Consider the following 13,088-nt stretch of genomic DNA (forward strand, 5'->3'; position numbering starts at 1 on the left):
GTGGAGGAGTGGGGGCCTGATAAGCCGAGGGGCTAGAGGGGTGATCTGGCATTGCAAAATCCCGAGTCAGCCTGCTACAGTCATTCTTCAAGAAGTCCAGGAGTATAAAAGGAGTGTCCAGCAAGTTCTATAGAAGCATCAGTCCAATGTCAACGGCCAGGAAATAAATGCCACACGTCTATCTTGATGGAGGAGGACGGCCACCGGAACTTTTCTTCTCTGTAGAGAGTGACCTGGAACCGCCAAAACATGATGGGCGAAACAGAAGCAGGAAGAGCAGACACCGATGGTTGAGAGAAAGGCAGTAGGAAAGTCTTGTCCTTCGGAGTCTGTGAATCAGGTTCTCCAGATCGTGTCAGGTCACATCATAGGTTTCTGAGGATGGCTGTAATTGTGGGTGATGTCAGAGGTCAGGGGTCCAAGATGGATTTCTGGGGATTCTATATGAGCAGATGCTTCTTTATGCGAAGGCTTGTCATAGCTGTAGTCAATTACTTATGAAAAAACTTTGTAACAAATTAGAAGTTTACTACAATTGATAACTCAATGATTATAACTGGTTTAGGTATCTTTATAATTTTGTGTAAAGGTCATCTTACGTGACCTCATGTAGCAGTCTTTATATAGCAAAGTTTTCATACCGAGTTTAAGTTACATATATTGATTCTTGACTATTTTTACATTGGGTTTTTAAGCAAACTCAGGTTACTAGAGTTAACACATTTTAGTGACAATTTTTTTTTTTTGGTACATTTACAATATCAGATTGATGCCAAATTTGTTGTGGATTAATTTCCAAAAGATAGCTTACAGGACATTTTTGGGGGCCCTCCAAAAATGTCCTGTAAAGAGAATTTGTATTTTAACTTAGGAGATGATGAATTGTCACATTGAATATTTAGAGTTTTACCTTAAACACTCAGTTACTTAAATGAATTGATTTTACCTCTTCTCGTAAAAATGTAACTTCGAAGTTACGATTTAACTGTCAAGTTAATGTTTACCAAACTTGAAACACGCATATTAAATATATAGTTTATAACACACAGGAGGAGAAAAACTTGTAAATAAGATATATCATTTCAAATGTGAATTTAGAACTACTGTCATAGTTGAACCATCTTTACTCACACAGTTTAAGACTAAACATTTCATATTGATATCAAGACTTAAAAAAGAAATCAAAAGGGGGAATGAACAATTTTTGGACTGTTTCTGGACGTCTCCAGAAACCATGGCTGCGTCCAGCCGTTTGATATAAAGTCAGTTAACTTTCAGAGTACTCTGAGCACAATGGGTCATACAAAAATTTTGGTCACTCAACTCACTCAATTTTTTTTTTTTTCACTCACTCACTCACAAAACACAACTGGCCAGTCATAGCATAAGACATTCATTCGGGGGGGGGGGGAGAGTTCTGTGAATCAGATTTTTTTTTTTTGATTCTGCCATGCTGTATTATGGATCCTGGGGTGCATCCTGTAGCCAGTCCTCTTGCAGCCAGTCTTCTTGCAGTGTTTCTTGTTCTTCAGGGATATCAGCACCATCATGTGGGTATTGCCGGACATGGCGGGCAGGAACCCAAACAGGCTTGGAGTAATTTTGTGGAAAAATACATGCGAAACCCCTCCCCATAGTCAACAGGGGGTCAGGTCCTTTCCAAATTTTATCAAGTGGGTCTTTCCATTTGACTTTAATAGCTGGGAGGGTGGGTGGTGTTTGCCAATGAAGAATTATAGGAGGTTGGTCGGAGTTTTTGTAAATATTAAAGAGATTTAATGTAGTTAAGGCTTTTGCCAGCTGGATATTAGGGGGGTACATTTCCCCTTTTTCTTTATTTAATTGAGCCTTAAGAGTTTGATGGGCCCTCTCAACAATGCCTTGTCCCTGTGGATTATACGGAATGCCTGTAGTATGAGTAATGTTCCAGAGGGAACAAAAATCTTTAAATTGTTTGCTGGTAAAAGCAGGTCCATTATCCGTTTTAAGTTGAAGAGGTAAGCCCATTACAGCAAAACAGGAGAGCATATGGCTTATAAGCTTTTTTGAGTTTTCTCCAGTCTGAGCTGTAGCCCACATAAACTTAGAGAAGGTATCAATTGAGACGAACACATATTTTTGTTTGCCAAAGTTAGGTATGTGGGTAACATCAATTTGCCAAAGAGCGTTGGCTTTTAAACCTCGAGGATTAACCCCCAGAGTCTGAATAGCAGGTGTTTTGATTAGACCTGCACAGGAGGAACATGTAGCAAGAATACGTTTTAACTGTGGCAGAGGAATATCAGGAAATCGAGCTCGAAGACCTTTAAGATTAACATGGGTTAGGGAATGAAAGTCAGCAGGATTAGAGACAGAGGCTAGGAGAATTCCTGTGGAGGCAAGGCGGTCAGCTGCAGCATTCCCTTCGGACAGGGGACCAGGAAGAGGGCTGTGGGAACGTAGGTGCTGAACATACAGTGGATGGGTTTGAGAACAGAGCATAGAGGCAATTTGAATTAAAAGAGGAGAAAGTGGGTTGTCATCAATTCTTACATAAGATCGAGCAAGCCATGGAAGTAAGTTAACAGTATACACACTGTCAGAAAAAAGGTTGAAGGATTCTGGTACAGCTTTTAATGCAAGGAAAACAGCATAAAGTTCTTTGTACTGAGGGGAATTATCAGGAAGTTCAGTAAAGAGAGGTTTGGGGTATTGCTGGTCTGGATAATATATAAGGGCAGCAGCTCCCTTTTTTCCACCATCAGTGAACACTGTAGGAGCAGAGGGGATGGGATCTCGAGAGAAAAGTTTAGGTACTAGTAGAGGCAACAGAGGTAAAGAAGCTATCAAATTATTAGAGGGAAAATGATTATCTAATTGTCCTGGAAAACCCATTAAACTTATGGCAAAACGAGAATGGTGGCGTATGAGCCATTCTGTATCAGTGAGAGAAAAGGGAAGAATGATTGAATCTGGTTCCCTTCCTAAGACCTGAACCGATCTGTTTCTTCCTTGGCGAACCATAAATGCTAAGGCATCAATCTCGGTAAGGAGTCTTGGAGCTCCGCCTACTGGCGTATGAAGCCATTCGAGAATGCCATGTTTCTGCCACAATGCCCCCACTACCGTGGGGGTGGAGTTAAAGATTAGAAGATTTACTGGAGAGGAGGGGGAGAATCGAACGAGGTGCATGTCCTGGAGAGCCTGGTTAACTTTTTCCAGAGCCAAGGATGCTTCGGGGGTTAACATACGCTTTGAGGAGGGCTGTTTGTTTCCTTTTAACAGATCGAACAGTGGTTGCAGGCAGCTCGTAGGCAGATAAAGATACTGCCTAAGCCAATTCAAATTTCCAAGAAAACTTTGTAAAGAAGCAAGAGTGAGATTAGAAGGAAAAGTAACACAAGGTTTTAAAGGACGAATCTGCGTTAGGGAAATCTCTGAGCCTAAGAAAGATATTGGAGGGATTAGCTGTATCTTCTCAGGAGCTACATTAAGTCCACTTCTCTTTAAGGCAGGGATTAGAAAATCACGTAGGGCGGAGAGATCTGTATCTAATTCTCCCCATATTAACACGTCATCCATATAATGAAAAACCTTAAGGCCCTTATGAATATATGGAAAAAGGGCAGATTTAACAACCTCTTGACAAATAGTAGGACTATTAGCCATGCCCTGGGGCAGTACCACCCATTCAAATCTATCGGCAGGGCTGGCATTATTAATAGAAGGAACAGAGAAAGCAAAACGTTTACAATCTTGTGGGTGTAAGGGAATAGAGAAAAAACAATCCTGTATATCAATAGCTATGATTGGAATTCCTGTGGGAATTGCGGAAGCAAGAGGCAAACCCCTTTGGGGGGAGCCCCAAACCTGCATGGTTTTATTAACTGCACGAAGATCTTGGAGGAGGCGCCATTTTCCTGAGCGCTTTTTAATTACAAAGACTGGAGTATTCCATGGGCTCCGAGAATGACGAATGTGTCCCAACGATAACTGCTCTTGGAGGAGTTTTTTTTAAAATTTCTAGCTTCTCCCTAGGCAAAGGCCACTGTTCCACCCAGACAGGCTCATTAGAAAGCCAATCTAAGCGGGGAGTTCTGTTACGAACAGTGGCAGTTAGTATTGGGGGTGCTGGTTGGGTCTAGCAGTCTCACAGGAGTGAGTGTGGTGTCCTGCAGAGGTGTCTGAGGATATCACTACATCTAAAGATTCCAGCAAGTCTCTTCCCAATAAATTGGTGCTTATATCAGCTATTAAAGGCTGAAAGCGTCCGGTAGTCCCTTCTGGATCTTCCCACACAAGGGAATCTCGTGTGCGGAATGCCTGAGTCAATCCTCCAACACCATGTAAGCGTGGTCCTGGGAGGAGTTCCCAACTCTGGGGAACCTCTGCTTGTCTTAATATTGTCTTATCTGCTCCCGTGTCAATCAAACACTTAAAAGGAATATTACCAATCTTTACTGTCATAGTTGGGTGACCCCTTTCTAAAACAGGGGTGGTCCATAAAATCTCAGGCTCTGAATTCGAGCTGTTCTCTTGCTCCAGCCGGTTATTTCTATGCTGGAAGTTCCCACATACCACGGGTTCCTCCTTCTGCTCACCCTCTGTTATTGTTACTTGGCGTGGTGGGTATAGCTACGGATTGGGTCCCAAGCTGGGCTTCTGTTTGTGGAAGAAGGGCACAGCACCAAGCGGGCGACCTGCTTCCTTCCCTCTTGGGGGCGGGGCTAAGGGAAGCCCCATACCTAGTTTAAATCCCTGTTTACATTTGGCAGAGGCGTGCCGTTCCTATGGAACCTTGACCAACAATCTCTCCTCCAGTGAAATCCTTTCTGGCATCTGGGACAAGGCATTCGTGGTCTCTGATTCCCTGTCTGGAGGAGGGGTTGCCCTGATTGGAGGCGGGGTTGCCCTGACTGGAGGTGGGGTCGCCCTGACTGGAGGCGGGGTCGCGGTCTATTTTCTGGACATTGGTTACGCCAATGCCCTTGGCGACCTCACTGAAAGCAAGCTCCTCTTTGCTTATGTAAGGTAGCTGCACAGGCCTGTAACATAGGTCCTTGAAAAGAGCTTGATCTGAGATCCTGTGTAGCTAGAATCCAAGTATCTGGGTGTTCATTTTTAAGAGTGATACAGGCCTGTCGAAAATGCGGAAGCATTCCATCCCAGACTATGGATCGCAGTAGGAGAAAACGAGCGTCAGGATTATAAATCTTCCTTTCCAAACTCGACTGGACCCTGGCAATGAATTTAGCGAGGGATTCATCAGGTTCTTGTTGCAGGGAGAGAATGGGGGCTGAGGCTGCTCCCATGGGTGGTGTTAATCGCTCCCATGCTTTTAATTCACACAGGCGTACTTGATCAAAATACCCCGCTGGAAACTTGGCTTCCGCCTGTTGAATCCCTGTTTCTAATTGGCCTGTTCCAAACAATGCATCAAAATTACCCTCTGGCTGATTTTGAATATTTTTCCGCGATTGTTGTAAACATTCATCGCGAAAGAATGCCTCCCATTGCAGGAAGAGGGGGCCTGGGAGCGTAGCACGAGTCACATCTCTCCAATCTTGAGGGGTATTAAGGTTCTGAAGCAGGCCTTGTAAAATGGACCTGGTCCATGGGGCATGAACACCGTCATCTTTGATAGCCTGGCGTAGTTCCTTCAGGTCTGTGGCGGAATATGGATACCAGGCCTGAGGTTTTTGTCTATTGGGGGCAACATTGACCGGAAATGTGTGGACTTCCTCTGATAAGTGTGTAGCGGTAGGAGGAGTCACTGAAGTGGAAGCTTCTGGACAAGTGGCCGAAGAAGTGGTTTTGGAGGCTACAGGAGAATTCGGACATGTGTCTATCAAAACAGGGTGGGGTGAAGAAGCAGCCGTGGAGGCAGCAGGAGGTTCCGGACACGTTTCTGCCAAAATGGGGGTGGCCGAAGAAGTGGCTGTGGAGTCCAAAGGAGAATTCGGACACGTGTCTGCCAAAATAGGGGCCTCAGGGCAAGATGCCAAAATAGGGGCCTCAGGGCAAGATGCAGAGGAATTAGGGTGGGTCAAGATCACGACAGGCCTTTGCTTCTTCTTGTTTTTAAGGTGCTGGTTAAGTTCTATGATTACTTCCTTTATCTCTTGGACCTCAGCCTCTAGTTTCTTAAGCCTTTTGAGAGGTTGCCCTATATATCCCTTAAAAGCTGCTATGATGATCAACAGGATATAAGGTGAAGCCCCGAGAAAAATGTCCCAGATATATAAAAATTGTATACTGGAAAAAGAATGCAGGATTTGGAAAAGATTTTCCATGGTGGAAAGATCTCCGGAAAACAATAAAAAAGAAAAAAAATCACAGTGCCTTAACACAATATTGCAGATACCCAAAAGGTGTGTACTTATCTAAGATGTCTTCTTGTAAATCTGCTGCTTACGGGTCCCTGTTCCGGGCGCCAGATGCCGGGATAGCCTGAGGGTACTTCTTCCCGAGCCGGTGCTCTCTGGGTTGGAGAGAACTCAACTGGAGCTGATCTAGGCTGCTGTGTGGGAGAGGGATCAGGAACGCGTGCTGCACCAACTTCCGCAGGAGATACACTCTGGAACTCTCGGAGCCGGAAAGCAATTTCCAAGTGTCTTTAATCAGAAGAGCAGCTGTTTTTATACTCTCCAAGTAGGGTGGAAACAGGATGTGATATAGAGAGGGTGGAGAGAAAAGTGACTGGTGAAAATCAGAGTGTGACAAGGAGGGGGCGGAACAGGCGAGAATCCTATAACTGAACCACCAATGCCCTGGAGTGCTTTATGTAAAAGTGATTTATGTAAATAGACCAAACCTTTGGATCAGTAAATCCCTATATAGCCATATGGATAAGAAGAAGCCAGGGGGAGATGGCAACTACCCAACAACTAAAGAGTCATCCTTAAAGTATGCCAGTCTCTTGCCCTTATTCAGCTTTTGCAGTCCTTACTTTGATAAGGTTAGCATTGGAGTGACTGAGGGAAGTATAATAGGAAGTAGATGAGGAGGGTATCTAGGTCTAAGTAGAAACTATTTCATTAGGAACTTTATGGTGTCTTCTTAGGTCTTTCTACTTGCTTGCTGCATATACTGACTCACTGCAGACTATTGTGTACTTTTGCTTTCAGGTATAGATTTTGCCCTAGTTTATGGATACGAATGAATATATGCTCTATCTCATGGGACCTGGGTTATATCTAGGTTTTGGGACTTTGTTAGGAAGTGAACCACCTGAAATGGAATTAGAGAATCCTATGAAAGGAAAGGTCTCACGTGAGTAATGAGGCTGAAGGATTGACATTCCATGCCTAACGTCTCTGGACACAGTCTGAAGTGAAGCATGCCGAGGTGGTACTTGTTGTGTTGATTAGGTTGGGATCAGCGGATGCAATATCATTTGATATGAATTGAGAGAAGCATGCAGGGAAGTGAGCCCCACCCTAGAGGTTCCAGGACTGGGGGAAATATAGGCTCTGTAAAGGAAGTGGGAGGTTCCTGCTGTCTTAGGGTTTAAGAAGGCAATAGATAGTTATTGCTATAATCACACTATTTGGAAATTGAATTAACTTTGAAATAGTCCTTTGTCAGTATTTGCTGTATCATACACAACATCACCATAATTTATGTTCTTTTACATTATTTGTATATAGCTGTGTCTTATAAAGTAATGCCACTGGTTGCTTCTGTTCTCCCTGGTCTAAGCTTTTAAGAGAGTCAACATTTCAAAGACTCTGCCTATAGTCTGTATATTGAAAAGTTTGAGACACTCAATCAATTTTTCTCTCTTATATTAATTAAATAGTTATTTATATGACTACAAGTTAACAGAAGTGTACATAAACACCATTCTCACCATCAAAAGACATCACATCCCATCCTCCCCCCACTCCCTCCTATCCCAGGGAAGCCCAACATCCACCCTCACCCTCCAGCCAGAGATTTCTACTTTGGTGCCCTACTCCAAACTCAGTCAGATCCAGTGAATAAATATTTTTAGAAGACTGAGTTCTGTCGCATGGATACCTAAGATATGAGCACAGTAGATAAGGCTGTGATGTGACATCAGAGAAAGCTGATGGTCAAAGACTCCAATTGCCTTACTTGATAGGATCATCCTACTTCGGTCAAAATGCCAATTTATAGTTCTTTTTTATTAGTAATTTAATAATTATTAAAGATTGTAAGATAACAGGGGTACAGTTCCACACAGCTCCCACCACTAGAGTTCCGTATCCCATCCCCTCCCTTGAAAGCTTTCCTATTCTTTATCCCTCTGGGAGTATAGACCCAGGATCTTTATGGGGAGCAGAAGGTGGGAGTTGTGGCTTCTATCATTGCTTCTCCACTGGACATGGGTGTTGGCAGGTGGATCCATACCCCCAGCCTGTCTCTGTCTTTCCCTAGTGGGGCAGGGCTCTGGGGAGGGGAGGTTCCAGGACACATGGGTGAGATTGTCTGCCCAGGGAAGTCAGGCTGGCATCATGGTAACATCTGCAACTTGATGGCTGAAAAGTGTTAAGATATAAAGCAGAACAAATTGTTCAATAATCAGGAACTGGAAGGTAAGAATATAGCAGATAAAGTTGGTGGGGTCTCCATTTTGGAAAAAGCTAGGATGTCTATCTTAGGTATATTCCAAGGGGCCCATGACTTTACTAATTTTTGCCTGAGCCAAACAGTTAACATGCAGGTGGACCAAAGGTATTGTCTGGGTCAGATGGTGTCAAGAGTTGGAAATAGGACTAAAAAGCTGGATCAGGGCAGAGTAACTCCCACAGATGGGAAAAGTATATAAATACTGTCCATTGTAGACCCCAAAAATCTGATGTGGGGCCCATATTCAGCACAGGAGCCTGTGTGAACTCTACATCCCTGTTGGTCTGAGCCCGACAGGTCTGGGATGTCAACATGTCAGCTTCATTACTCTGGTGAGACCGCTTCTAGCTCATGAGACTCCTTAATTCCATTTTGGGTGGGTCACTTCCTAACAAAGAAACAGAACCTAGATATAGACCAGAGCCCATGAGATGGAACACACGTGTACATGTATCCATAAGTTAAAGGAAAAATATACACCTTAAAGTAGAAGTGCACAGTAGTTTGCAGTGACTGAATAAATATAGCAAGCAAGCAGAAAGACCTAAAAAGACACCATAAAGTACCTGCTGAAATAGTGTCTACTTAGACCTAGATTCCCTCCTCACCTACTTCCTATTTCACTTCCCTCAATCACTTCAATAGCTCACCTTGTCAAAGCAAGGACTGCAAATGCTGAGTAAGGGCAAGAGACTGGCACACTTTAATGTTGACTCTTTAGTCACTATCAGGCCACCCCATCAGCTGGGGCCCTAGTCAGGCAGTCCTGAGATTCCCACACAGACATGAAGGGCCTAGACCTCTAACAGATCCCTCTCTCCACCATCCCATCCAGAACATCATCCTAAACCCTCTTGTGGGCCTCTCCAGGACCTTGCCCTCTAACGAAAACAACAATGGTAGAAACTGCCCCACTCTCTGAAGGGAGGCTGGTCAGTCTGCTCTGCCCCTCGAGGAAGACGGGTCCTGATATGAGTGCAGCCTAGAATTTCCAGCTGTGACCATGAGATCTTAGTGACAGATTGCAATTTGGAGGTGATTCATTATTTCACAGTTGTCTTGACAAGTGCAATTAGTGATATTCAATGTACTTGAGAATTTTTGTAATTTTATAATCAAAGTGATTCAGAATATTGATAAAAGTTGCACTGGTAAAATTCTTTTGGGTGGTCTGGGAGTCGGAGCAGTGGATAAAGCCATTAGATTTTCAGTGTCAGTGATATCTGGTTCTTTCTCTCTCTCCTTCTTTTCTCATACATAAATAAAATCTTTAAAAATATTCCCTAGGGCTGGGTCCCTGGAGAGAAGCGATGCTTTTTAGTAAATAATGTCTTTTTTATGTGTGTGTGTGGGGGGGTTTACAAGCCATAGCTCACCTAGGGAGCTGTCAACACATGCAGCCCAAGCATGTTGTGAGGACCCAGCTGGCGCTCGCCGCCACTGACAGCCCTGTGCGTGGCATCTGGGGGAGCTCTGTGGGTTGTGGAGTGGTGGTGTGACATCCATGCTTCTGTCCTTCCCTTTCTGCTGCTGTCAGCATGGAGGGAGAAGTCAGCCAGGTGCAGTGGAATTGAGTGGACACGGGGGGCGGGGGGTGTTATGGTCACAAACATTTCCACAGATAGATTTAATCTCACGGAGAGCTCATTCTCTTAAACTGCTTGTATAATCAACACCCCCCCTTCAAATCTAGTTTGTGAATTCTTTCAGAACTTTTTGTGTGTGTCAGTTTCCCTCCTTTATAGAACTTACAGTAAGAAGTCTTATATCTTCATGACTTTATTTTTTCATGTTTTACATAGTCCTGCATACTTTTAGAAAACCATTTTTATTGTTAAACAGACCGAAAATTAGAAAAAAAAAAAAAAACTTCTAGGAACTACATCCATACCAAAAAATATTATTTTTCCAAATTTAGTTCAGTTTTACTTTTTTTTTTTTGGAATGGTGGTGGAACATTTCAAAGTCAATGAAACACTCATTGACAATGGCATGAGGTGCTTATTTGAGCCATATTTTCAGAAAAGCTTAAATGGTGTCCTACAGAAATAACACTCCAGAGAAGCCGGTCTGGTCTGCCGTTTCCTAGCACTTCCTTAGGGGAAAAAGATCTGTAGTATCTCACCTCTTAGGGGGTACAGCTAACAGAAAAGTCAGTAGGACTATGGGGCCTGGCCTTCAACAGACACACCATCAAGACACAGAGTCGAGATGGATTGCAATTTTTTTTTTTCATATTTATTTTTTGCTGCCCTTGTTGTTTTATTGTTGTATTTATTATTGTTGTTGTTATTGATGTCGTCGTTGTTGGATAGGACAGACAGAAATGGAAAGAGGAGGAAGGCAGAGACGGGGAGAGAAAGATAGACACCTGCAGACCTGCTTCACCTCCTGTGAAGTGACTCCCCTGCAGGTGGGGGGGAGCTGGGGACTGGAACCCGGACCCTTACGCCAGTCCTTGCGCCTTGTGCCACCTGAGCTTAACCCGTAGCACTACCAGATTTCAGTTTTAAAGCCGTGATGAAAATATCTTCTTAACTTCCTTGAAAACAACAGGAGAGAGTTCTGTGTTGAAGCAGCTCTCCAGCAAGGGGGAGGGTGGGGAGAGAAAGAAAGAGAGAGATGGAAAGGGACACACACTAAGTTTTGCCTGGGGATGACTACCCAAGTCTGAATCTCTAACCCCTCACTGTGCTTTGATGTTTACTAAGTAAAGCTTCTATACCTGGTTTGCAGAATAAGTGTTTGTAAGGTTTAATTGGATTAAAGTAAGAGGACCACCTAGTGTGGAGTGGGGGACAGGTGGTGGCCTCACCTGGTTAAATGGACTGTGTGGTTCCCAAGCTTCAGGGCTGCAGGCGTCTCTGTCTCTCTCCCTTTCTCCCTTTCTCTCAAGCTCTGTCTCTAACCATAAATAAATGAGTCAGGTGGTGGTGCACCTGGTTAAGCACATACAAGGACCCAGGTTCAAACCTCTGGTCCCCACCTGCAGGGGGAAAGCTTCATGAGTGGTGAAGCAGGGCTGCAAGTCTCTCTCTCTCTCCATCTTTTTCTCCCCTTCCCTCTCAATTTCTGTCTCTATCCAACAATAAATAAGTAACTAAATAAACCTTAAAAAGCGACCTGCATGTCAGGTTCAAGCCCCTCAGGCGATGTGACTGCTTGCTTTTAAGAGCACAGGGACCCCACATCCTCACTGAATGTCGTGTGGAGGCCCTGCTGGTGACAGAGAGCTGCCCAGCCTGGGCAGCCTGACCGGTGACCCCAGCCCAGCTCCTGCAGGGGACCAGGCGGCGTGGCTGGAGCAATGGCATCGGGCCTCACAGGGGCCCGTGTCTCCCTCCAGCTTCCTCCTGGGGTCTGCAGAGGCCAGCGGGTGTTCAGGCCCGGGGTCGCACCGAGGTCAGAGGTGTCCAGCCCCGGGGTCATGCTGAGGTCAGAGGTGTCCAGCCCCAGGGTCATGCCGAGGTTAGAGGTGTCCAGCCCCGGGGTCATGCCGAGGTCAGCAGGTGTCCAACCCCAGGGTCATGCCGAGGTCAGCAGGTGTCCAACCCCGGGGTCATGCCGAGGTTAGAGGTGTCCAGCCCCGGGGTCACGCTGAGGTCAGCAGGTGTCCAACCCCAGGGTCATGCCGAGGTCAGCAGGTGTCCAACCCCAGGGTCATGCCGAGGTTAGAGGTGTCCAGCCCCAGGGTCATGCCGAGGTCAGCAGGTGTCCAACCCCAGGGTCATGCCGAGGTCAGCAGGTGTCCAACCCCAGGGTCATGCCGAGGTCAGCAGGTGTCCAACCCCAGGGTCATGCCGAGGTCAGCAGGTGTCCAACCCCGGGGTCACGCCGAGGTCAGCAGGTGTCCAACCCCAGGGTCATGCCGAGGTCAGCAGGTGTCCAACCCCAGGGTCACGCCGAGATCAGCAGGTGTCTAACCCCAGGGTCATGCCGAGGTTAGAGGTGTCCAGCCTCGGGTCATGCCGAGGTCAGCAGGTGTCCAGCCCTGGATTTCGCTACACTCAGCTCTAGCCTAACCCGGGGCCTGCAGAGCAGTGGTAGCGCTGGTGGGCGTGGGGCGGAGCAGGTGGGTGCTGGTGCGGGTGCAGGGCAGAGCAGGTGGGTGCTGGTGCGGGTGCGGGCGCGGGGCGGAGCAGGTGGGTGCTGGTGCTGGTGAGGGTGCGGGTGCGGGGAGGAGCAGGTGGGTGCGGGTGCGGGGCGGAGCAGGTGGGTGCGGGTGCGGGTGCGGCTCAGAGCAGGTGGGTGCTGGTGCGGGTGCGGGTGTGGGGCGAAGCAGGTGGGTGCGGGTGCGGGTGCGGGGCGGAGCAGGTGGGTGCGGGTGCGGGTGCGGCTCAGAGCAGGTGGGTGCTGGTGCTGGTGAGGGTGCGGGTGTGGGGCGAAGCAGGTGGGTGCGGGTGCGGGGTGGAGCAGGTGGGTGCGGGTGCGGGTGCGGGGCGGAGCAGGTGGGTGCGGGCGCCGGTGCTGGTGCTCCGCCCGGCCGGCCGGAAGATGGCTGCCCCGTGCGCGGC

This window comes from Erinaceus europaeus, chromosome 1 (genome assembly GCF_950295315.1).
Source record: "Erinaceus europaeus chromosome 1, mEriEur2.1, whole genome shotgun sequence".
In the NCBI taxonomy this organism is placed as follows: domain Eukaryota; kingdom Metazoa; phylum Chordata; class Mammalia; order Eulipotyphla; family Erinaceidae; genus Erinaceus; species Erinaceus europaeus.